This window comes from Pleurodeles waltl, chromosome 10 (genome assembly GCF_031143425.1).
Source record: "Pleurodeles waltl isolate 20211129_DDA chromosome 10, aPleWal1.hap1.20221129, whole genome shotgun sequence".
Taxonomy (NCBI): domain Eukaryota; kingdom Metazoa; phylum Chordata; class Amphibia; order Caudata; family Salamandridae; genus Pleurodeles; species Pleurodeles waltl.
In genome coordinates, this window is record NC_090449.1 from 537,328,787 (window position 1) to 537,351,208 (window position 22,422).

The 22,422-nt window shown below is 43.2% G+C and overlaps 1 protein-coding gene across 11 annotated transcripts in view; it reads left to right on the top strand.

Annotated features, from left to right (window-relative positions):
• ALS2CL (ALS2 C-terminal like) overlaps positions 1–22,422 on the top strand; it is a 544,978-nt gene that overhangs the window by 202,018 nt on the left and 320,538 nt on the right. For 6 of the 11 annotated variants that reach the window (XM_069210973.1, XM_069210967.1, XM_069210962.1 and 3 more), the window contains one exon: positions 8,846–8,954. The exons of the other annotated variants lie outside the window; for them this stretch is intronic. The gene's annotated coding sequence lies outside the window, so the exon portion shown is untranslated. The remainder of the gene's footprint in view (positions 1–8,845; positions 8,955–22,422) is intronic. 11 annotated transcript variants of the gene reach the window in all.

The following is a 22,422-nucleotide window of genomic DNA, read 5'->3' on the forward strand; positions in this document are numbered from 1 at the left end:
TTTGTCTACCGATATCCACAAATCCCCCTCCATATCTTTATGGCACAATAAAAAACACCTAACCAGGTGACCATCGCCATGACATGGGCCTCAAAAGGACTCCGAAACATATCAGACTTTTTTGCAAATTCATTTTCTCAGCTGAAAAATAAGCACAGTCACTCAAACATTGACTTTTATGAATTCCTTCAAATCAAAGCTAAAATCTCCAAATTGGGGCCTTTAAACAAATTGGCACTAACTCAGAGTCTACAAATGATAACCGCAAAAGGGCATGCGGCCTCTAGAATGTACAAACTCCTCTCTTCCACCACAGCTCCAGGCCACTCCCCATTATCTCACAAATGGTCTCATTTTTTCTCTTCTGACGATTTAACCCCCACCAGTGAAGAAGCATGGTGAAAAACAGGCTTACACCTGGCTCATAACAAATTAATTCCCTCACTAACTCAAACTACATTTTTCGCTGCTCACTTTTTATACTGAACCCCCGCTAAACTACTCAAATTAAAACTTAAGAGAATTAGATGCCTGCTGATCTTGTAACTTATCCCCTGGTAATGAAGAACACATGTTCTTTTTCTGCTCAAACCTTTCCTCTTATTGGTGTGATATCTCTAACACACTACACAAAATCTTCAAGACCCCCATTCCACTAAATTACCTGATTCTCACCCTGGGACCATATATTGCATATCCTCCTCTCAATCTCTCTACTTTAGACCTCTTGATACTTGACCTTCTGCTCACCATTGCAGTTAAAGTGATCCTGATTGATTGGAAAGCAAATAACAATGTCTCGTTCTATACCTGGTGGGCCTGGGTCACCTATCTGAGAAGCAAACGTTACCCAGTCCCTCGCTAGAGGCCATCCCATACCCTCACATCGTGTATGGAATACACAAGACCTCTACATCAGTAACCATCCCACATAATAGGAAACCCTTTGTTCGCTAACATGTTTCTAACATCTCATCCACATTACTGAAAAACTCAACCTTAAAGCACAGCAATGCATTTTTTCTCTTTCTTTCTAATGCATGACTCTTCTTCCCCCGATACACCTCCATCCCTCCACTCCTTCTCTGTGTTTGACCCCTGCATTAGAATGACTTTCCTCGCAGCAGGTACAATACATAGCTCCTACCTAGAGACACATAAACAGTAATAGTAGCAAACCCTAAATGTAATCCTAGGACAATGGTCTTGATCTCTCCTGTAACCTAATCAAATGACACTGATCATTGATTCTGCTACCTGATTACAATGTTTCCTATATAATATTGTCTCTACATTGTAGTTACCTGCATCAATGTTCAGCATTAATGACTACAACTCTGTCTCTCTACTACTGTTAACTCTACTGATCTACTGTTTCTGAAGGTGCATCTCTGCACTGTCTCTACATTACAGGTACCTACACTAATGTTCAGAATTAATGACTACAATTACTATTGTTAACTCTACCGATATACCTTTTCTGATGATGAATATTGGCATTGTGTACTGATATTCTTACATAATCACAATGCATCTGTATAACCTGGTCTTTCTATGTGGCTTACTTGTTCACATGCCGCGATTTATCCAGCTATCATATGCCCCTATTCCTCTTTTTTGTTTGCTCACCTGTATCTAAAACTCCCAATAACATTTCTACAACAAAATAAAAGCTATGCATTGTGCATTACAAATCTGTATAAATAAAAATAAGAAAGTAAAAAATGTAAGTTTCACTCATTTATTCTATAACTATTCTGCTAGTCGCACAGGTGTTCTCTGAATGTACTTCCCCTTTTTCAGTGAATTCCTCTTTGTCTAAAACAATCTATACATCATAGAAGTGGCGTATTTTATTTCACATTCAAAGTTTTACCAGCGGTGTCTATTGCACTTAAAGCGATCGGTTCAGATAGAGTGCTTTTAAAATACCTATGAATACAAGGTGAAACAAAGTATACTTAACTTACTTGACTGAGGTATTTTATTCTATGTAATATCGACTTGACACTCTTGTCTTAGGGTGCTTGGCAGCAAGACAGTCAACCACCCCTCGTTAGAGTGCATAATTCTGCTTTTATACCAACATAAACAGTATTTCTCAAAGTATGTTCAATTTCTCCCTTTTAAAATAAAAGTAACCACATTTTTCTGCTGCAAATAGACTCTCTTCGGTTTCCCCACAAGTTGGAATGAGTGCAGTTAGCGGTTTTGAACTTAGTAAAACATGGCTTCCAAGTTTTTAGACAGCTTATATGTGACTTTTTTATCGTATATCTGTGTGTGTATGAATGACAATCTACTACCAAAAGATTAAAACTATGCGTTACACTTTGTTGAGAGTAAAATAAATGACTTGTAATTGGGTACCTCTCGGTGAGTTTACTGCTGTTACATCCATGAGTATCACACAACAATGAACATACTTCAATTAAAAGCCCAGCCTCTTGATGTTGCGAGTGCTTGTTAGTAGTTCCATCCAAATGAGTAATTACGTTCTGTGAGCTGCTGCTGCTCGGAAACCGTGTGTGAACAGAAATAATTTATACAACTGCATAATATTATGTAGTTTAAGAAAGCACAGTCTTTCTGCTGCCTGCTGCACAGCTACACGGTGGGCGGCCGGTGCCAATGTTCATTCTGGCAGAGCAGCCCCTTAAGGCTCAGAATTGGCAACAGTGAGGCTTCTGAGGTGCACATGGGCTCCTTCTTAACAGTGGGCAGGCTGGTGCACTGTGGAAGCAGATGGCCAGCCAGGGACATTGGTGAGCGCCACGATATTTATCACACAAGGCACTGGCTGGCTTCACAGGTTCAACGTTAGTCTTGATGTCTCCATGCTGCCCATGGCTTCTTGCGCCGTGCCCGCCGGTGCCGTGCTGCCCGCTGGACCACCTGCATCAGAGTCCACACACAGTTGTCGCCATGGCACCAAAAGAACCCATCTGACCATGGCGCTTGCCACCAACTGATGATGTAGCAACAATGGCAACTTAAAGGTAATGACTGCTGCACCCAGCACTTCAATGCTGTTAATTTGTTCAGACAGCAGCCACACCCGCTGGATCATCTAGCAGCAACACATGTGAAGGGGCTGGGCCAGTCTGCCAGAGAAGAACACAATTTGTATTTGGTGTTCGGGATAGTTGGAATTTAAACAAAATATGCCACTGACTATGCCAGAAATTACCATAGAAATCAGTTACCAGGCCAGCCTCTAGGCATCACCAGCATCAACACACTGTTTCTACTTTCCTGGAAGATGTTTCGTTCAGGTAGCAGGATTATGGGGGACTTGGCAGGCCCATGATTGCTGTCACAATGTATTTGATTTGACGCAGCAACATTGAGTTCTATATTTTTACCTGAACACGTTTGCTGACAAGATAAGGATGTACCTCTGTCTTTCTATGACCTGATGAGGCCAATAAATCTGAATGGCCGAAACCCGACAAAACACATATTGAGGAGATTTGATGGAATTAATGAACAGCATACATTAAAAGGGGATTGATCCAGATTGGATAAACATGGATGACGGATACTCGTCCACTGGCGATTCCAACTACCTCAGTGATGTGGACTGTACTCGATAAAGACTATTTTATGGCCACTTTGAGTTTAAATTTCACAGGTAGATTGGAGTACGTTGGTTACCTTACCACCCAGTTCTATTGATTTTTTATGTCATAGGTAATTTGTTGGGATACACTTGGGTCAATATGTGTTGGTATATATTTTGTACCATGTTTTATATGTAAAGGATGTTTAAATGGTGAAGGATGAAATTATGTGAGCCAAGAATACAATGGCAAAAAGAATTCTACATAGAAGAAACGATTATTCTCCAGTAACTAATTCAGGTCTTCACTGATGAGTTAATAATCCACATATTGTTCCCCATTAAATGCTATTGTTGGATTAAGTGCAGCCTCTAGGCTAAGGCAGAGTGGCTGTGCACACACTAAGCTCCAATTGCGAGATGCTTTTGCAGAACTTCACGATCATCTCCATGGTGTCAGGCAGCTTTGTATGAGTGACAAATGCAGTTTAATGCAGTGATGCGGACTCCAGTGCTTAGAAATGATGTATTTGGAAAGTGTAGCTATCTATGAAACAATGAGCATCTCTGCTGAGTTTGTTTGAAGTGGATGATTGGCTACAAAAGGAATCTGTCTATGGCCTTTCATTACTGCGGGCAGATGATCTTTTATGTATGTCAAAGCTCATATTTGGTGAGTTGTGACATCACATCTAGTTAAGTTTTAAAAGAATAACTTCAAGAGATGAAATGAAATAAAATAAACATTTATGAAGCGGACAGCTGCTTACAAAGAAGTGTACCAGCGCTAATGGCAAGATTCCAGTAAAAAAGCTAAACAGACAACTCAACCCCAAATCAGGCACCAATCAAACAAGAAATGACGAGAAATGTTTTCAGATTCTTTTTAAAAGCAGTTCCCAATGGCAGAAGGCAAAGGTTGAGAGGAAGAGACTTCCAGAGCTTAGAGGTGAGATAGACAAAAGATCTCCCACTTCTCCAAACTTTGCGAAACTGCGGCAGTTGAAGAAGTTTTAGATTGGTAGATCTCTAGGACCTAACTTGATGACAAGCCTTAAACCTCTTCCTTAGGTAAAGCGATCCTTTCTGTTCAAATGCTCTAAAGGAAAAAGACTAGCACCTTGAATTGGATCCGCTTGGATAAATCTATAACTACTGTATGGAATTCAAAATGCAGATTTTCCGCAGCCTGGTGGGAAGAAAATCATGGTTTTATTAAAGACACAGGGGCAGATAATATGCTTTCATCCTTTATTGCCCTCAAACATAGCAGCAATAGGGATCGAACTCAAAATGTCTTCAAAGCTTAGAATTCAAGAACATGCATAAATACACAGAATCCACAGCCGTCCTCCTTTTATTACTGCTCATGCACAAATAACCTTACATGACTGGGTTCTATGTGATTAGACAAATGTTTAGAATGAATGTTATGCATGATGGAGTTTATTGTTATCAATCATACACGAGATGAGTGCGTACTTGAGAGATGCTTTAAACTTACAGGTGAAAGTTCTGTGTGGTTTTCGCCAGAATTTTAGAATTGAGAGTCTTTTTTTATGGCATTTATTTTAAATTAGACTATTGCGGTGTTTTCAGTTTATTTTAAACAAAGGTTTCCAATAAATATCGTATTGGCTATTACCGTCAAGTGTGCCAGCAAGGGTCTGACAAAAACAGCTTCTTGATGACAGAGCGTTGCAGGTCCTCAGCCTGGGCATCAGAGTGAGCTAACAGAGGCCTTTAAGAGGTTGCAGGAGCATGAGCAGACAAGGCTAAAGACAGCAGCTCGTGAAGTGAGGACAGTAGAAGCTATGTGCCATATGCTCAGTGTCAGGGCTATTTGATATAAAATGCAAGGATCTGAGGGAGTTGAAATATGGCATTTTAGAGTGTTGTGTGGCTACCATTTTAGGGATAAATAAATATACCTCCTTAGGTGGTTACTGAGGTAAACAAAAGGAGACACACAAGACATAATATTGGCCTCCACGCCTTGCCATAAAATTGTGATCTTTTTTAGTTCACTGATTTGTCTAATTGCAAGATAATACAGATGGTACTTCTACCAAACTCAGATGCACACATTATTTTCCGTAAAAGCAAAGGCAGACTTAGCACTTCTGAGATTTTAATTTCTGACTTCCAGTTTGCACACAGATCTCTGATGTAAGTGTTGAAGACATTTAGATATATGATTGGCATTGCTAGCGTAGTTATTAGAGGACACGGTTCTTCAGTATATTGACCATATGCAGTAACTCTTTAAAATCTGCCATCGACACAGACCTTTCACATGCAAACTCGTTTTTTCACTCTTTTTAAACACTCCATCTTTTTTTCCATTGTCTGCTGGTCTCTCGTCCTGCTCTGGATCATTCTCTGATTATGGAAAAATGAGTCAAAAAATTAAGAGCTGCTGCACACTACTGGCAACCACCTGCACAAATTAGACTCTTACCTAACCATAAAGCTGACAGCTTCTCTGCAAAAAGCATATTTATAGTTACTGAAAACATATTCCAGTTCCAATCAGAAAACGTGAGCCATTTAATATCAGAAACTAGGAAACACCCTGAAACCGTGAATCACGGACTTGGTGAATCCAGCAAACCTATCCAGTGAAATAAGACATTTAATATAACAAACTAATAGAAATACACACCAGTCTGACCAGGTGCCCACGCCTAAGCGTTTTCTTTGGAGTGTGTTTCCAAACTGCATAACCTTACTTACCTCCCACCCATTTATACACCCATCCATCTTTCCACCCACACCCATGCACTCATACATTCATCCATGTATCTACAAACTCTTGTCCCTGTATCTGCTCATCTAGATGTATTCATCCATTCACCCATGCCTAAGCATTAACCCATCCAGCAATGCACAAATATCTATGCTCCTCCAGATGAACCATTGCACCTACAACTCATTCACCCAACTAAGCGCCAATCCCTGTATACACATACACCCATCCCTCATTTCATCTATGCATTCATTTACTGTTATGCATCTGTCTATCCTTAACCTTGAGTAGATACAAGCCTATATTTGTTTTATTGTGTCTGTTTGTGTGCCTTTAGATGTGTTGCTTAAGTGTAGTAACTTGTATTTGTATTGTTGTTTGATGCACACAGGTGTTTGCTGTTGACTGTGAGTGAGTGCCTAGGTGTGCATTTTTGCTGAGATGTTTCTTGCTATTGGCAATTTTACAATACCCACTTTTTGCCTCTGCTGTGGCTTTCTTAAACCTTCGGTAGTCCTGGTGGCCTTCTACATGAGTGACAGGTTTCCTTCACTAACTAAAGTTGATTTGCCTTGTGATGATGTGCAATGGGTATAGAATTCTTGCCATATTGTTGGTTGGATGACTATTGGCCTCATTACAAGTTTGGCGGTCCCAACGCTGGACTACCAAACTTGCGGGAAGGACACCACCACCATGGCGGTGGCGTCTCCCCACCACCATATTACAATGTTCTTGCCAGTCTGACCAGTGGAAACCTTGTAATAGAGCATTCCCACTGGTCAGACAGATGGGAACAGTGCTGCAAGATAGCACTCGGCTCCCTTAAAGGAGCAGAGTATTATCTCGTAGCTGAGAGGGGGCCGACCAGCACCCCTCGGAATGTGCTCTGTCTGTAAAGCAGACAGTGCGCATTCTGATGGTGCTGGGCAGAGGGGCCCCTGCACTACCCATGCCATGGGTATGGGCAGTGTTCGGTCCGCACTCTGGCCCCCAGCACACCCTCATCACCAGCCTTTCCATGGCAGTGAAACCACCATGGAAAGGTTGGCAGTGAGGGAAGTTGTAATCAGCCAGGTGGCGCTGAGTTCAGCACTGCCCTGGCTGAGTACAACTCAGACTGCCATCACCACATTAGGAACCATATACCCAGCGGGACGGCAGTCCCCTGTTGGGTCCACCCACATTGATTATAATTGGGTGGTCAGACGATCCAGAGTGTGGCAGTTGAACCGCCCGTAGTGCGGTGGTTTGACCGTCAACACGAGTGCGGCAGTCCTCGGACCACCACACTTGTAATGAGGCCCAATGTCTTTTTCATTATTCACTGGGTGAGTAATTGATCAGTATATCTAAGCAACGAGACTGCAAGGCTTTACCTACTGCTTACTCATCTTCTAGGTCATAAGACATCTCCATGTACTATAAGTACGTGTGTCTTTGTAACATTGAAAATACCAGTGCTTGAACATAGTAACTTTTAATCGCCATGTTTTCAGTTCATGCTAACTCTGTTCACCAGATGTGCTCATCTTCGAGACGTGCCTTCACACCACAGATGGATAACAACCGGGCATGCAGATTTTGTTGCAGTAACCACCAAAATCGATGTTATTCCCCATTATTTCTGGAAAAATCTAAACTGCTGCTATTTACAGTATGTGATAAATAATGATCCCCATGGTAACTTAATTCAATAGGTGCAATATGCTGAGGCATTCGTAACACGAGGATTAACTGGAGGTATTTTCATCAACATTGGTAGGATGAACAGTAGAAGGGACCTGCTAAGGTTCAGACCTTTACAGGCTATTATTGCACTAGTTTAAAAAGTTAGCAGAGGGCACACGTGCTGACAGTATATGGTGGACATGCTTTGCACTGGGAGATAAAACCACAGAATGCAACTTAGGTAGCAACTTAATGCAGACTATGGAGGGCCAGAAGAAAGCGTGTGTTTTATAGAGCAGAGAAACAACTGGTGTTTCGAAAAAACAAAGAGTTACATGAGAATTACCACATAGTAATACTGTAACCATTACTATTTATATAAACTATGCGATCACAAGGGTAGATTTTATCAACCACAAATCCCCATGCCTGGCACTCATTTCACTGAGCTACCCTACCTCTTTTTGAAACCAAAGCCGCATGTCAGACCACCATAACATACTACAAAAAGTGGCCTGCATCCTTAGTACTTGATAATTAATTATCTGTGCTTCGGCTACAGATGGAGTTATGACAAAAACAAATTGTTCCTCTCACACGTCAGGGCTAAACAGTGCTTATATCAGCAAACAATTTGTGCAACATTTCTGCACAAAGTAAATTATTACGTCATTTCTATCTGTGATTTTCTGCAGCACGTCCTTCTTCCTCTAAAACTCACACAAAAGTACGCTTTATGATTACTTACCGTAAGGTCAGGATTTCCCAAGTGAGCTAGTACCGGAAGCGAGACTTCCCCATACACGTAGATTGCACTTCCAAACGGCAGGTCTCTAGTCAGAAATGATCTTGTTTTTTTGCAGTCATGCTATCGTGAGGTTGCGCACACCAATGAAGTCTGACAGACCTGCTTCTGTTAACGACACTTGCAGTCTTCCAAAGTGATGGCCCGTTGAGTTATTCATGAGCCAGGTAAGAGAGTTTTTTTGTCCTTCCGTTAATACTGTGTGAGATAGGCAAAAAACAGGACACGAACTGAGCTGTGTGGCCATGGGCTGTAATTTTCCTCCATGCGTATAAATGAGTGCAGAAGCGAAAAGGAACGAATTCGTTAACTCTTTCCTGCCAGGGCCAGAGTCTCCTTTAATGATATTTTGGGTCACAGGGCAGACAGATTGTTCGGTGAGTTTGTGACAGGCGGATTTAAGAGGATGAGGTATATGATGTGTAGGATAGGACGAATGATAAATTGGGGCTCATAAACACTGTTGTGCGAGTGTACATAAGAATCTTAAATATGAGCTGCGTGGATCACAAGTTCTGTGTTGAAATCCGTTATGCACAACTATAAGATGAGCAGTGATCCTGCATTTTGGTAACCTGAGCGTGAGAACACAGGATGCGATTGTGCCGTCCAGAAATTTCAGCCAGTAAAATATTTTTAGGGAATGGGCTGCTGAGTTCAGCCCCCGTCTCCGGCCCCCACCCGCCCTTGTCCCAAGGAACGGGAGGAGGACCTTCCCAGCCTAACTTCCTCCCACACCACCCAGAAATCTTCAGACTTGGGCCACGGGTTCATCGCAGGTAGTAAATGTCTGCGTTAGGCCCACTAGAACACTACCTTGCAGTATTCCACCCTGAAAATCCCGATCTGCCTGTTTTTTTTCACATTTGAGGGGACATCAGTAATTTGGTCTGCCCAGAATTTATGCATAGAATTTCTCACAACTCAGGAGTCTGGTCACAGTGTCAGGAGCCTGGAGTAAATGGATAGACAGCGAAAGGAGCTTATGAGACATATGAGCTGTCAGTGTGAAGAGCATAAACCATCTGCATAGATAGTATGAGGAGCTATTGGTTCTAGTACAAACTAAAACATAAAGAAATAGTGGGTGCCTCTAGTAATTACCAGGGGTTCAGTTTAATTCAGTGCTTCAAGTCATTACTCCTGGGCAGTGTTTAATTTGAGCTGGTGGTTTCCGGTGCTTTGCATTGGCACTTAATTGTCAACACCAGCGCTTATGACAGTCTGTCACAAAGTGGTGTTGTCTAATTTAGAGTGAGCACAACAGCAGATGTTTATTGATTTAGTAAACACTTAAAAAGATTAATACCTGTCACCCAAGCCATTCTTACAGCTTAAGGAGCATGGAATAGTCTGAATTGTCACACTTGCAGGAGGGTGATGGTTAATAGCTGTGTTGATGCGGTTAGTGGAAGCAGGGGCAATGTTGTACTGAGGGCTGCAGTGGCCTCTTAACTAGGGCTCAGGTACTTAATTGATTACAAATTAAGCAATGTTCTTGGGGTGTCTGAGCCATCATTAGAGTTATAAGTATTTCGGCATCTGGATACCAAGGCCGCTGTGCCATGGAAACCCAAGATGCCCCCAGCATATGATGCAAAACATACCTTGGTTTAAGCTTACTCCAGTTCAAAGCGGACGCGGATTAGCAGTTTGGACTGGCATGTCCTTTTTGTGGTGGAAATTAGACTGATTAGCATATGGTAGGGTAGTTATCTGATTTCCCAGGCAGACTAATAAACAATAGCATGAAATACATCTAGATTACCTACCACAGATTCTGACTCCTTCAAGCATTTACATGAATCACTTTAGTTCTGTAAGACACTCTATTCATGAGCAGGGTGGGAAAGTCCAGACATGGATTTCAAAATCACTGGGCTGTGGAGGCTCAAGATGCACCTGATAAATTAAGTAAAACAATTCTTCAACGGGTTAAGGATTGGTTGGACACTTATTTAGAAATTGTATGGCCTGACAGTTTGTACTAAGGTAGAGGAATTTGGGATGGTAGAGGCAAAGGTGAAGCACCTTCCTATTGTTTTGTGACCTTTGGGTGTGCAAACAATCGGTCTGTGAACAGCCTTGTCTTTACATCTGGTCAAGTCAGCCATGGATGATCCTTATCCTTGCAGGTGGAGAACTTCAGAGCTTAACTGTTACTCAGCGAATAGATTAATATTAGGACTAGGGGTAGGCGGTAAAATCAGCTCTGCTGGTGGAGTTCGCACTGAGTTCGGCAAAAACTCCACCAACCACACATGACAGAGTTTACAGCCCACCCCTAATCAAAATAAACTTAATATTAATTTGATTGGTTTGTCCGTCAAAACCTCACATCATGGATCACCGAGTTTTCCAATTGCATTATATCAGAGTGGTTGGGAAGAGAACAAAGGGCCTTATTACAATCTTGGCGGAGAGGATTACTCCTTCCCAAAAGTGATGGATATCCTGTCTGCCGTTTTATAAGTTCCGTAGGCTGGTACTTGTAATACGGCGGGTGGGATATCCGTCATGTTTGGGTCTGAGTAATCTCCTCCACCAAGATCGTAATAAGGCCCAAAGTAAACAGCAAAGTGGGTGTAAGCCTTAAGGCTGGAAGAATGTGGGGGTTCCATATAGGCCATTCATGCACAATCAGTAAAATGCATTTGGAAAGCTAACATTGGAACCAACTTTCCCACAACTCTCCATCCCGGAGGGGTGCTACCAATTCCAGGACACCGCATAGCGCATCTAGCCCGCTGGGATACCTGAATACTGGGGCAGCCCCCAAAGTTATAAAACTAGGCATTGTGGGTAGGGCAAGAGAGTCCAGGACCACTAGCAGGTCAGTCCTCCCTCCCACCAGCCTCTTGGCCACACCAATTACACCCCGCCCACTGGTCAGTCCAGAAAAAGAGTCTGAATTCTCGGTAGTCACTGTTGTTTTGCTGACATAGGCCCCACCACAATGTGAGGAACTTCCTGGTGAACTCGACCCCCCTCCAACTGCACTGTGAGAGATCGGCAATTGCCCCTAAAATGGTTTGGATAAAGAAGCTCCTGATCCCTGGGGGACAAGTGAACACCATTGTTGTGGAACAACTTTACCATGGTTACCTGGAGAAGATTCTGCCAGACCGTATGCATCAAAGAGCCAGCCAAAATCTTCTGAACAGTATGATTAAGTAGTTTCACAGAATAGTTCATAGTCCAAATGTGCGCTCCCCCAGGCCACACTGTCCTCAGAATCATTTTGACCACAAGATGGCCGCCAATGGCACTCGATCCCTAACCCTCAAAAGGGTGGAGAATAAAGCCTCCCTTACTCCACGCTTAACCAGCGGGACCATGTCTTTACCCTCCGCATAGATGATAATAATATCCGGAGTGGGCACCTTGCCTTTCTTGAGGGCCCACGAAAAGTGATCAAATAGGTGCTCCAACCTAAGTCCCCCAATACCCACCAAGTAATGCTTGAAGCCTGTCTCCATTTGAGCCCTCTCAAGTCTGGAAACACAGAATATTGAGCTGCTCTCCGAATAAAAGAATGCCCACACCAGCACATATGCAATGTTTCATGCCCATTGCCTGTGGAGAGAGAGAGAAAAGAGGTTACAGAGGACTAGCGAGCACCCACAAGCCCTCCTAGGCTAGGTGAGGCCGCAGATAGCTCTCAAATCATGCTGATCTCCTTCTGCTCACCCTTTTGATGGCGTCCTCTGATAAGCATAGTGTGGCTGGGGTGGTGGCTGCACCAGTGCAGAAAGAGTGGGAACTTAACCACAAAGTCTCCTTACTCAGAAGGGCCAGAGCATGCTTGAATATACAACTGAACTGAAAACGGGTAAGTGGGACTCCACCCGGGTGTACAAGTAGCTTGGAACATCCCCCGATGGGGCACACCCACAGGAACTCCGGGACCATGGTCACCGGACAGTAAGGGGCACCTGGGACAGGGCTGAAGTTCATCCACATCCCTTTCTCTCAAGGGTCTGTCTTAGATCTCCTGACCTTTATGCGAAAGTAGATCCCGGACACGCGAACATCAGACACATAGATCCCAGTGCCCTGACTTGACACAGAAGTGGCTACTAGGCTCAAAAAAGGCAAGCAAGTAGTCAAGTCTGAACAACATAACCTCATAGGGGAATAGTCAGACCTGATGTAACACCCCCAAAATGCGTGTAAGTCTAGCTACATCGATGGGTCTCCTGTCATCCTCTCCACAGTAGGGGTCATGCACGCCCTTCCCTTGATAGCCCTCCATACCCTAGGATCCTTGGTTGGGTCCATAATTCCCCTTAACCAAGCAAAGAAGGTGATCGCTGGCACCTGTCTCCGAACTAAAGGCAGCAACTTACCACCATCCCTTTGCCTAACCAAGAAATGAAGCACGCCCTCTGGGGTAAATCGCTCGGCTGCATCGTGAGCTAAAGGAAGTATACCCACCAGGCATTCTCATACATATGTTTGGTATTGGGGGTCAGGGATGCAATAATTAAGTCAGGGGCAACGGGCACCAAGCTTCAACAATTACTTGGAGAAGTCCGGCATCACCTTGTCCAATTGTGGCCAAAGTGCTCTGAACTCCGCCAACTTAAAACAAGACAACTCATCAGCCACCGCATTATCTATCCCAGGAACATGCTTTTCCGAAAAATAAACATTATGCGTGAGGCATGTGCAAAAAAGGGCCTTAAGCGAGTGTAACACAAACAGGCATTTAGCATTCTGGTTCTTTATTGCCATAACTGCCGACATGCTGTCAGACCAAAACACAATCCTGCTTTTGGCTAAGGTGGCCATCCATACTTGCAGGGCCACTATGATGGGAAATAGCTCCAAGAAGGTAACATTGCAAGTGAGCCCAGGAGATACCCATTCCTCTGGCCAATGCTGCATGCAGCACTTAGAGCCAAACATCACCCCATGCTGTCTGCTGCATCTGTGTACAGGGTTAACTAAGCATTGGATTGCACTGTTGCCACAAGAGGGAACCATTGAAATTGTCTAAAAAACCCTTTGCAAGTGAGCAGATCCTCCCTGACCTCAGAAGCTATCATGGTGTGGTGGTGTTTGGCCTGGAGACCCGCCATGGCCCTGGTGATGTTTTTTTAAAAGACCATCCACTTGAGTATTACCCACAAGGCAAAGTTCATCTGCACCACAAACACCTGCAACTAATGCAACGTGACCATCCTGACTGAAAGGCAGGTCGCAATGGATGCCTTGAATGCAGAGACCTTATCCAGAGATATCCCGGCTACTGAATCTATTTCAATGCTCAGGAAAGTGATACAAGTCATGCGGCCCTCAGTCTTAACTTCTGCTAACAGTACCCCAAAGACCCATGCTAACTGTTGAAAGCCCTGCAGTGCCTTCTCACATAGGGGCCCATAAACAAGAAGTAATCTAAATAATGTACTACTCCGTCCGCAGCCACCAAATCCTCACTGCCCATCCTAAGAACCTACTGAAGGTCTCAAACAAGGAGCAAGCAGTGGAGCACTCCATGGGCATTCAGAGATCGAGAAAGAATTGCCCCTTATAAGTAAAAACAAGTAAGCGGGTGTCCTCAGATTGCACTATCAAGAAGCGGAAGGCAGATTCAATTTTGGACTTGGCCATTAAAGCCCCCTTCTCCAACCTCTGCAATTTGAGGAGTGCCTCATCAAATGTAGTGTACTGCACAGTGCTGAGATCTTGGATCAGGCCATCATTAACCAAAGACCCATGTGGACAGGACAGATTGTGAATCAGGTGGCATTTACCTAGCTCTTCCTTAGTGACCAGACTGAGTGGAGAGACTGTGGTCCTCGATGGGAGAGACTGAAAGAGGTCGGCGACCCATCCTACCTGCATATCCTCCATGATCTTTTCTCTAGCAATGTCAGGTTGTTGCAGTACCGACAACTGATTTTTTGGGGGGACTAGGTTATGGGGAGCACATGAAGGGATGCGGAACCCATCTTTGAAACCATAAGACAACAGCCGAGCATCCTCAATGTATCTATACTTGCTGAGGAGGTGAGTGAGGGCATGCAGACGGATAGGAGAGGGGAGCTTGCTAGGCTGGTTGGGGTTACAGACTTTTGGGAGGATGTCACTCTTTTGGTTTTCTGTGCTTCTTAAAGTGATTGCTCTTTGGGTGTCCTTGGGTCCTGCAAAAGGTGCAGAAGTGGTTAAACTGGCATGCGCCCCCTCTGTTTCATTCTCTTTTTCTATATTGCCAAACGGGCACATTTTTTGTCCCCAGGACTTTTATTAGACTGAAAGGACTGCACAGGTTTTGGTAATGAAGGGGTCATGGTAAAATCTCAACACCATATGTTGATCTCCTGTTGGTCCCATGCCATATCCAGCTTGACCCCTTTCATCTGCCTCAACTCAATATCATACTGGAGACAGGCAGAACCTTGAAATTCCGAAGCTGCACTATGAATTAGCAACATGTATACAAACAGTTAGGGAGCTACAGTTTGGTGCTTCTCTGACAAGAAATAGAAAACCCAGTCACCCAATTCATAAGGGACCACTCCACCCAACCTTCTTTGGCTTTTCCTCACCCTATTTTGCTGTCCTGGTCTACCCTGGGACCACGCCTGTATTAATTAAGTCAAAAACATCAACATATTCTCCGTTATAGATCTTTTCTTTTGTACCAGCTGGCACGTGCCAAGCAATTGCCGAGGGTGGGGCCAAGGTAAGGGATGTATAACCAAAAAGGACTGGGCTGACCGAAAGTGGGGACTGCATGGGATGGTTGCTGAGGAGGAGGTTGATGGCGCCGGTTGAGCCCAGACCTGCGGCGCAACAGCACCTTGCCCTTCCACAGGATTTGCCTGGTTAGTGGACTGCACCATTACTGCCCCCAGCCTGCGCTGTAGAGTCCACGGGGAAAGTCATTGATGTGCCTAGGGCCAGAGGTGAGATTTGCTGGGTAGCCCAAGTGATTGTGCTGTAGCAGGCGCCAAACCTGCCTGAGGTGAACCATCACCCTATGCCGTGGGGAAAAAGACCACATTAATCTGGCCCACTGCTCCAATGCTTGTGCTGATGATGGGACCAATGGAGGCCTGACTTTTAAGTGGGAGTGAAGGGGTTGCCTTACTGACTTACCCTGGCCTGAGGTGGCGGGCTGTGGTTGCACTCTGGTCTTACTATCTGGGATTCCAGAAGGGCGTTTCTGTAGCCCGCAGTGACTTTTTTCTGTCTCTTTGTTAGGGGTGCGGGTGGTTTGTGTCCTTCTGTGGTTCTTCTGACAGCTTCTGCAAGGCCCATTCAATGCCGTGGGTCTTAGCCATCTTCTAAAGTTCACTGAGGAAGCGCAACTCCTCTTGTGTGGCTTGGGCGTCCGAGGAAGGGCGAGCACACTTTGGGGCCACGCTGGATGAAAGAAATACGAAAAGCATTCGATGCCACCCCAACAATCCCCTACTTCCCGACCTACGAAAGCACCCTGAAAAATGAAATGAGGGGTCTAACTCCACATGGTTACAAATTTACTGTTTTCTGAAACAAGCAATCTACCCACACGGCCAACAAAGGCCCTTGCCCCTTTTTCTTGACAGAACCCATACTCTCTTATCTGTACGACGAGACCAAGTACTGCAAAATAGCGTAAGGACTAAATTCCAGCTCACAAGCACAGTAAGCAAAATTAAATGAGGCATATTAATTTTGACCTTAGCAGACAAAAAGAAAGAACAATGTAGACATGAACAGTGCCCCTTGAAAGACCCCCTTTAACAATGGGAAACCGGAAGGCTGGGTAAGGATTGCATACACGCATCATTTACATTTGCCACATACATTAAGTGCGCATTACTAGTTCATTCCATTTTAATATATATTTTTTTTTAAAGAAACACCTTAAGTATAGCACGATCTTGACCGGAACGTATTGTAGTTCTCACATGAGCACCGGTTACCAAACAAAGGACAGATTTACTTTGAACTGATGGGAGTATAAAAGATTTCCCCCGATCACAGGAGGATCAGTAGCCATTTATGGCGCCACCATGGCCAAGGCAAACCAATGCCTAAAAAACCGGCAGCTTCTCCTGGTGAAGAGCGAACTAATAACCGCCCCAAATGGTGCTGCACAAGTATTGCTTTATGCATACAGCGGGCCATACTGAAGGCACGGGAAAATAATGAATTAAAGTGTTGAACCGCACTTCATTTGTCGGCATACCCACATATGCGTGGTACCAATTAAAATATTCCCACTGTTTAATTTTTTGCGGCCTAGGAATTCAGGGCAATCAATTCTACTGAGCGGTCGTCAGCATAACGCTGCCGCTGCTGACAGAAAACATATTTATCCTCTAGAGCACTGCCGCCTACTGGCCGGGCGGCTCATATACGCCCGAACGGCCATGCAAAGAAAAACAGTCCGTCAACAAAGAACAGTCCAAAAGCAAAACTGCAGCCACCCTGGAGACTCACCTACTCCGGGCGGCACGCCACCTAAACCCCACGTGATGCTGCACGCCTTGAGTACTCACCAACCCCCAGCTGTTTAAAATCGGGCTACGTAAAACAGGGAGACCAGGCAGTTGTCAACAGTTTTTTACAAATATTTGTAAGTAACATAATTAGAATGTGAGGCTTATTGAGTGTTTTTCCCCCAAAATCACATGACTTTTGAGGTCATGAGGGCAAATTAGAACCCCGGTCTCCAATTTCAGCACTTTACATTGGACAACATTACAAGGTTCCCTTGTGTTCCGTATTTAAAAAAAATAAAGAATGCAATTTGATAACTAGCTCTTGGCATTGCAGATTTCCTAAGCTGCGGTGTTATTAATAATTACTCTTGCAATTTCACAACTTAAAGGCAAGCATTTGATCACCCTCAGAAGGTTGAAACGGGGAGTCAGGTCCATAAACACCTACAATCTTAAGGCGAAAAGCAGATCTCAATTCCCACTAACTGTACTGTTTTGCCAGCACAGACAAGCTGCATGTGAAGCATGACTTATCCTTGGATGTAAACAGGATGATGTGGATGAATCACTGACATCCCCTTGCTTGTGAAACAAACCTAATCGAGTCCAATCCAGTTGTAGAATTTACATGAAAAGCCACTGGCAAGGGAGCCGTTCCCATCATACCTGCACTTCTAGAGCAACACAAGAATCTCTAGGAGCTACATATGAATCATCATGTGCGCACATCCCCCCTCCTGTGCAGATTCCACTTCCAAATCTCCCTTATTACACTCAAGCACCCAATATTTGGGATTTTAAATGATATGCTCTTGAATAGAAAACTATGCACATATTTATCAGGAAGCACATAGAAGCCATTCACTTCTCAGATCTGTGCTATGCAAAGGTTTTCATTATTCAATGCATTCTGTGACGGCATTCATTTTTATACTAATATTTTGCTAGAACCAGCCACCTTATTGATTCTTACAATACACAATGTAATCAATATGTAATCGAATGAAAGGAATCCTCCCACAGACTCATCTTGGCCATTCCCCACCACGACCACATCACCAATCACCTAAGAGACCTCCACCGGTTTCCTATTGAGAAAATAATTTATTTCAAACTCCTCGTCCACGCATACAAGGCCCTCCACGACCTATGACCTGCCTCCCTCAACTATCTCATAACCTTCTACTCTCCCACCAGACCGCTCCGCTCAACAACCACTAGCCAACGTACCCCACATATGGAAGACCTCGGCTGGAGGAAGATCCTTCGCCTACCTCACAGTCTAGAGCTGGAACACCCAGCACCTCATGCAGTCAACTTCATTACCTCAATTCATGGAGGACCTTAAAACCTGGCTATTCAACTGAGGCACAGATGACAAACACTCTCAGCGCCTTGAGACTCGTATGAGTGAGTAGTGGCGCTCTATAAATCCTGATTTGATTTGATATGATTTGAAGCAGTGTGCCTCCTATGCTGGTAATGTTTCCATAGTAGTTTATACAGTTTTATTTTCCAGAATAAAACTTGTGAATCAATGTATGCTTTACACTGCTTAAACTTTACAGATATTGTCGGATGAGTTTACACTACCCATGTCGTGAAAGTTCTCAAACAGGTCTTCTTTGAGTCACATCTTGGCATGAAAGAATGCTGCAGGTGAAATGCCATGTATAGTCCTACAGATAACTACTGAATAGTTGTAAATAGAATTGGGTGTCCTCGTATCCCATCTCCACTCCTCATCCTTCTTACCTCAGTTACTCAAATCAATTGTGTTCAAATATTTTTTGTGAGATTGCCATGAAGGCAAGCCCTCTGGAGTCATTGATGTGAAACATTTTTAATGAGTGATGCAGATTTGCGGGGTGAAAGATCTGCGGAAGTCTAAGGAGATAGAAGAGCATTTCACTTCTCAAGTGAAAAAACTGTGGTGTACACATGCATTGGCTCCAATTGACTGTGATAGAGCGTTCCGTCCTAATAAATTACCTGTATTTGGACGCTCTTGGGTCGATGAATCTTTTGACCAAGTGGGGCTCTCTTCACCCGAGATTAGTCAATTTAATCAAATCAATAATCAATAACGAACATAAGCAATGCCCTGATCAACATAACACTTCACAATTAATCCAGAAAACATTTCGGCGAACCATGACCTTTCGGCCATGAATAACCACACCAGTTCATTCAAAGTTAATGAATTTATTTCCCTATATTAACAAAGCTAGCACAATATAAATGTGTCTCAACACCAAATGATATATGTAAATGAACATTAATAGCTGTCCATAACGGCGAAAAAGATGCAATCTATGCAGCATTTGAATAACAATGCATTCGATGATAGCAACACAAACCACTAAAACTATAATCTGTAATGGGCTAAATGCATACATTAGTCAGCATAACAAGGTCTCAAATTGCATCGTGCAACAAATGAATCCTCATCTAACCTCAAATTAGCATCTGCATGTGGGATTTCATGCAAAAAAACAATTTAGCAACATTGATTTGGAAAACTCCTAACTAGGGCTCTTATCAAAAATCAGCAGTTGGTTACCTAAAAAGAAACACAATGCAATTGTACATTTTCCTTTCATATTTACCAAATTCAATCAGCATTCAAGGAAGTCTTCGTCTCACAGGTACCGGTTTCGATCAGCATGGGACGGGGCAAAGGGGGCAGGGTGGACGGGGCAATTGCCTCACAGCGGCAAGATAAAAGGACAAAACTACTACTTTATGCAAAGGGGTAAATCGAAGTTAAAGTCTCTAGGGCGAGAATTACTTAAAGTCTCTTTCTCTCGATTAGAGAAAGCATCAAAGTCTCATTCAAAATGGCGTCGAACATCAATTGGCATCGTAGAAGATGGCAAAATGACGAGGTCGGCAAGATGGGCCATAATGGCTGCAATGGGCAATAATGTCCTCAATGGGTGCAGTGGGTAATGGCCGCTTTCTTCTTGTGCACCAGGTTTAAATAATCAACAGTTAAAATCCAGTAGGGTCTTCCATTGGAGGGTTCATAGGTTGGCTTCAAATTGTCCAATCAAAAACAACAATTTACAAGCTTCTACCTAGGCCTACATTATCCTTGGAGTCGGGAACGTAAGTTGCAACATATTTTACCAATTAACTCACTTTCAGAGCTTCCATTGTCTGCACCTGCAGATTGACCTTGGAGCAAAGAAGAAGATGCCAGGCTGGCACGAAACCTTAAAGATAAGCATGTGAACCGATCTCACTGGAAAAGTACAGCTTCAAGCAGGAATACACGTTTTATTAGCACATTAGAAAAACACGAGCATCTAAACCGTGAGACAAGGCAACTAGGCCGAAGCCTCCACTAAAGTTATGCTAAGTTAAAACATTTCAAACAAGCAAATCATGGCACACGTTTACGGTTATGTCAGATTAGTACAATTCTAATACTTCACGTTATATAAAGCACGCTTATAAATGTTGGCGAACTACTCTGAGGGCACATTTGTCCCCGTACAATCTTTATTAGTTCGGTTAAAGTCACACTTGATTATTGCGGCACTACGTTTATGCGCTAATAAATGTAAAACCTTCGTTTCTGCGTCATCAATCCCTCCTCTGATGACTATTTGTCATCACACAAAACTATTCCCACAAATTTTATTCCATTAAAATTCTGTCAGTTCTCTTTGCCTTTTAGTTCCCCTTGTTCTTGCCTTGTATTCTTCTGCCATTCTTTTCATCATTTTCTCTTCCTTCCTTCTCTTAATTCTTGCCATGATCATTAGTATTCCCCTCTTTATTCCCCAAATCCCAAAGATGCAAATTAGTACTATTAGTATTCCCTGTATTATTTTTAGTAATATTCCATTCCAAATGCCACCAAGCCAATTTCCCACTGAAGCAACTCCCTTTCCAACCTTCTCCCAAACTCCTGGTTCTTTCAATTCCTTCAAGTCTGCACTCTCTTTTGTTAGATTTGCAAGCATTGTTTTAATCTTCACACTGTTGTCTGGTATATACGTGCAACAGTGACGCGCACCAAGCATTTTGCAAACGCCGCCATCCTTTGCTAAAAGAATGTCTAGGGCAAGCCTGTTTTGAAGAGTCATAGCTCTTTCTGCTGCAAGTTCAGCATCCATCAGGATTATAGCACCTGAAAACTTTGTCGACATGTTATCCACTATAGTAGACAACTTTCTTATTTTGATGGAATTCAACACAACTCCCAATGAAGGAATCATGGCTCCAAATATATCTCCTACCACAGCAGCTGCAGTCTCTCTTTTCTGGATACGATGAGATCTAGACGTCTTTGGAATCACCGATAGGTCATCCAGTTGATAAACCTTTGGGAACACTATACCCAAATAACATCTCCCCCACCATCCCTTTGGAAGACGATAATAGGCATTATGCCCACAAATGTAATATACACCAGGTATGACAGGGTCAAGTCCGTTCAGCATGAATGTCCATTTGGCCTTAAAGATAAACGTATGTTTACATTCACTCGCTCCCACGAAAATGTTATCATAATAAGATTCACCACGATATATACAAAATTTCCCTACATGCCAAGCGTCTAAAGCTATTTTTCCTTGTGTTTTTATTGCGGCAAAAGCATAATTATCTACTGAAGTCCTCTTACTTAGCTCTTTTTCTAATTTCGCATTCATTTGTGCCCTTCTATCATCTGTGCGATCTAAAAAGCTTATTTCTACTGCAGAGAGCGAGCAGGTAAGGTTTTCCCTATGAGCGTGAGCTGTTTCAAAAGGTTGCATTGGCTCGAAAAATTCCCTCATTATTTTAGCATCCCAATCTTTAGCAATCTGGCTTAGTTGCGTTATTATAGGAACATATGCAAAGGTAACATCATAATTTGAATAAAAATACTGTATGTTAGTTTGACCATAAAATCTAGAAGTTACTAAACTACATGTAATCCCATATGTAAGAGGCATGTGGTGATAAGTCACCCCTTCCGTTACCGATGTCGGTATCTGTGTACACACAAAACATTATACGAAAGTTCCTTCTTATCATGCAAGTGTCTCTCATCTAATTCTAGTCTTTTCAATGCGGTTAGTTCAGTGACAGTAACAGGAGCAGAAGTAGAAGTAGAAGCATCAATTTTCTCATTCTCACCCTTACCACGCGTTGCAAGCACTATTGCCATTATTATTACTACACATGCAGTTATCAAGCC